The sequence below is a fragment of the Dendrobium catenatum genome, unplaced genomic scaffold, assembly GCF_001605985.2.
Source record: "Dendrobium catenatum unplaced genomic scaffold, ASM160598v2 fragScaff_scaffold_1557, whole genome shotgun sequence".
In the NCBI taxonomy this organism is placed as follows: Eukaryota; Viridiplantae; Streptophyta; class Magnoliopsida; order Asparagales; family Orchidaceae; genus Dendrobium; species Dendrobium catenatum.
Window position 1 is genome coordinate 6429798 of NW_021320019.1, and position 4131 is coordinate 6433928.

A 4131-nucleotide genomic window follows, 5' to 3' on the forward strand; every position below is an offset into this window, starting at 1 on the left:
TGGTTGGCTTGCTATATGTTGCTATCTTAAAACATAAGATGTGTTAAATAAGTTTAACATTTCATTGCATCCAACCTGTGTTCTATGATAGTCATCTTTGGAAAATGTTAGACATCTTTTTGTTGAATGTTATTTTTTTCTTTCAGATAATTTGTAGCATTCTGCCATTCTTCTCTTATTTTCTGTCATAGCTTAATCTTTGTCAAAATTTAGATTACATTGTATGTTGTGACTACTTACATGAGGAGGTTAAGAATGGTTAGGTCTTGCTCGTGTTTGTTTTTCTTTATATCATATGAAAGGAACATAACGGAAGAAATATTGGGGATAATATTCACTATCTAGCTTATATCAATAGGGAGATTATGAAGGCTACTTGTTTAAAAATATGTAGATAGAAATGTTGGCAGGACATTCTTTCTTTCTTCCTTTAATTGTGGGTAGGTTGTTCATAGTAGTTGGGGTGTTTCTTATGGCTAGGATGTTCTATATTTTTTGCAACCATGATTTTACTTCAGATATCTTTTTTGATTGGATAATGAGGATCGGTTTTTTGTCTGCCCATCCTCACCCCTTGGCTTGTCTCTTTTTCTGCTCAAGAAACCGAATGTTTTGGCAATAAATGATATTAAATTTAGAAATATGGGTTCTTTTCGTTGTTGTTTGAATATTAGAAATGATCTTTCTTTATTAGATTTAAATGAGAATTTGACTTTTAACATGATACAATGGTGAAAAAGAATTCATGTAGCCGACCCCAAGTAGTGGGACAAAGGCGATGTTGTTGTTGTTGTTATCTCTTCTATTTAAAGGGCATGCTTTCCTCTTTCCCTTTTATGATTTTTTTTATCTCAATTGAGCTGTTAATATATTTTGTAACATTCTTTTTACATTAATGGAAATGGCCAGTCCCTCACTTTTCCAAAAAGGAAAAAAAAAAAAAAAAGAATCTAAGAGTTGTGGCACTTTCAACATCAATCTACTTGACATTAGCCTTAGATTTATCAAAGTCTAGTTGACATTGATTCTTGGTTCATTGGTTGCTACTTGACCTACTTCAATTTTTAATTTATCCAACTATCACCTAAAACATCACTTACTGAATAATGAAATGTTAAAGTTGCAAGGATAATTTTTTTTCTAAATCAAAATCTATTTTAAAAATAAGCAAATTAATTTTCTACCTTAAATAACAATCTTATTAGCAAATGGTTCTACACTCAAAAGTTATTGAATTGCTATAATATCTTGATCCATAAGGGAAAAATTAACTTAATACTATTCGAAAAAAGGAACCAAACAGTCTCCAACAAGCAGCTTTACTAAAACATGTGATGAAAAACAGATAATATTTTATTTCATATAAGTTGTATTATAAATTGATTGGCAGTTCATCGCAAGAAAGTTAATAATATTTTATTTCATTGGAAATGGAGCAAAATAATAGTTAATTCTTAAAAAAACAACTAAAAACAACTTCATCAATAAAAATTTCCAATTACAATGGAAGTACAAATAAAACTAGAACATGAACTTAAATAACAAATACAATACTAATGTTAAACTATATGCTCTTATGATAATGTTTACTAAACAACTTAGTTGAACATATCTTTGAAAAAGGTTGTATAATGAGTATTTTCGATGACTCAAATCCAATAAATAACTCTTGTTTATTAAAGCATAAATGATAAGACATTTGGATACAATTTGTTATATAATAACAAACAATAAGTGTTGATACGTCGTCAAAAAATTATCTTGATTGGGCGCGAATCTGATGCAAAATCAAGTTGGAAACTTCAAAAATTAATTCGGAGACCATCTCAACTCTGATTTCAGCAAACTTATAGTCGAACTGAGCGTCTTGGAAATACGAACCCAACGACACCAAATTCGACTTAATCTAAGCCCAAATGAGTACAAATCAAGGACCTGAAGCGCTGATGGAAGGTTCAAACCACAATTTGGGTTACCAAACAGTTTTCAAACATAACAAGCTTATAGTCAAATCGAGCGGCTCGACGAGGTGAATCCAACGAGCCCAAAATCGCTGAATTCTGACACCATTAAGACCTTCAAATGTCTAACGAACGGTCTATGATCAAGGGATTCAATATCGGCCGTCCATTGAACCACTCCACATTTGCCCCTGATCTCTCACCTATTTACAGGCCATGCCACTCCAAAAAATTTATAAATAGACCCCTCATTTCTCTTGAAAGGGGGCCAAGCAAGAAGAGAAGAGGAGAAGAGAAGGAAGAAGAGAAGGAAGAAGCTCCTCCTGGACCACCGCCGGATCCTCGCCAGACCATCGCAGGAGCCTTGCCGGAACACCGCCGAAGCCTCGCCGAACCACCATCGGAGCTTCGCCGGACCACCACATGAGGCCCTCACCCTCACCGGACCACCGCCGAAACCTCACCGGACCACCGCAGGAGCTATGCAAGACCACCAAGAAGAGAAGGAAGAAGCTCCTCCTGGACCACCGTCGGAACCTCGCCGGACCACCGCATGAGCCTTGCCGGACCACCGCCGGAGCCTCGCCGAACCACCACCGGAACTTCGCCGGACCATCACATGAGGCCCTCACCCTGGCCGGACCACCGCCGAAGCCTCGCCGGACCACCGCCGGAGCCTCGTTGGACCACCACCTTAGGCCCTCACCTTCGCTAGAGGCCCTCACCTTCACCAAAGGCCCTTACCAACACATGAGACCCTCACCTTCACCAAAGGCCCTCACCAACACCTAAGGCCCTCACCTTCACCAGAGGCTCTCACCTTTGCCAGAGGCCCTCACCTTCGCTAGAGGCCCTCACCTTTGCCAGAGGCCCTCACCTTCGTCGGACCACCGCCGAAGGCCCTCACCTCCGTCGGACCACCGCCTGACGTCGTTGCTCCGTCGAACAACCACTTGAGACCCTGTGCTCAACCAGGACACCACCTGAGGCCCGGACTTGTACTGGGCCACTACCTGACGCCTAGAGTTCTACTAGAGTATCGCCCTACTACAACGGTCTTTCAGACCCTGGTCTCCTGCCGACTACAGTCCTCCCGACCTCCGTCGCCTACTATGGTCCTTCCGACCTCCATCACCAGACAACGATCTTTCCGACCTCCATTCTATCGACTATGGTCGGGCTGATAAAACAAATACATCTATTGTAACTCCCACCATGTGATACACTTTATATGATGTACATTTGTGACATCAATCCAAGGCCTTCTCCTTAAGAAGGCCTCATTTGTAATCAACTACAAATATTAGTGGATTCATTCAAACTGGGCCAGGCCCCGTGGTTTTTCTCCCTTTTTAGGAGTTTTCCACGTAAAAATTATGGTGTCTCTTATGAACGCTACACCCTCTCACTTATCTGATTGTGTGCTCGATCTTCGTATAATGCTAAGACGTTAAACTATATATTTCTCTACCGTCGTGAATACTCCAGGACGCAACAAGTGTCATTGTATTATCAGATTAAACTAATATTATATTGCATGATCCGAAGATTTCTCACACATTTTTCAAATGAGTTTTGAGCAATATTCGAAATTGGTTTGAATGATGTTCGAACAAAATTCAAATCTTTTTCGAATGTTGGTTGAACCTTATTTTGAACCTATCTCTTCAACTTTCTTATCTTGTTTTGTATTCAATCCCTAGCAAAATGTCTTCAATTCTCTTGATCAAATATAATATAAAGTATATGAACAATCACTTAAAATGCACGCTAAACCCAAAATCCAAGATAAAAGAACTAACTCATGAGTGTCAAATTAGGATTATTTAAATTCATCATCTTGGCCTTCTTATCATGATGTAGATGGAAATCTTAAATGGAAGGAGTTAGAATGTTACTGCTCGTAGGCTATGAGAGATCATGACTTAAAATTTTCAATTTCAATGAGTTTAATAAGCTTTAGAGTATATTTTTCTAAATAAATATATAATTGATGTATATGATTAATTAAATATATTAATTATGAGGCATATAAATTTAAAATTTATATTATCTCATCTTATCTCAAATATAATTTGTGAGATAATTTTTTATAAAAAAAAAAATTATGGATGTAAATGAATTCAACTATATATTTCTTCCGATGGACGGCTAGATTGAAATCCTAAGC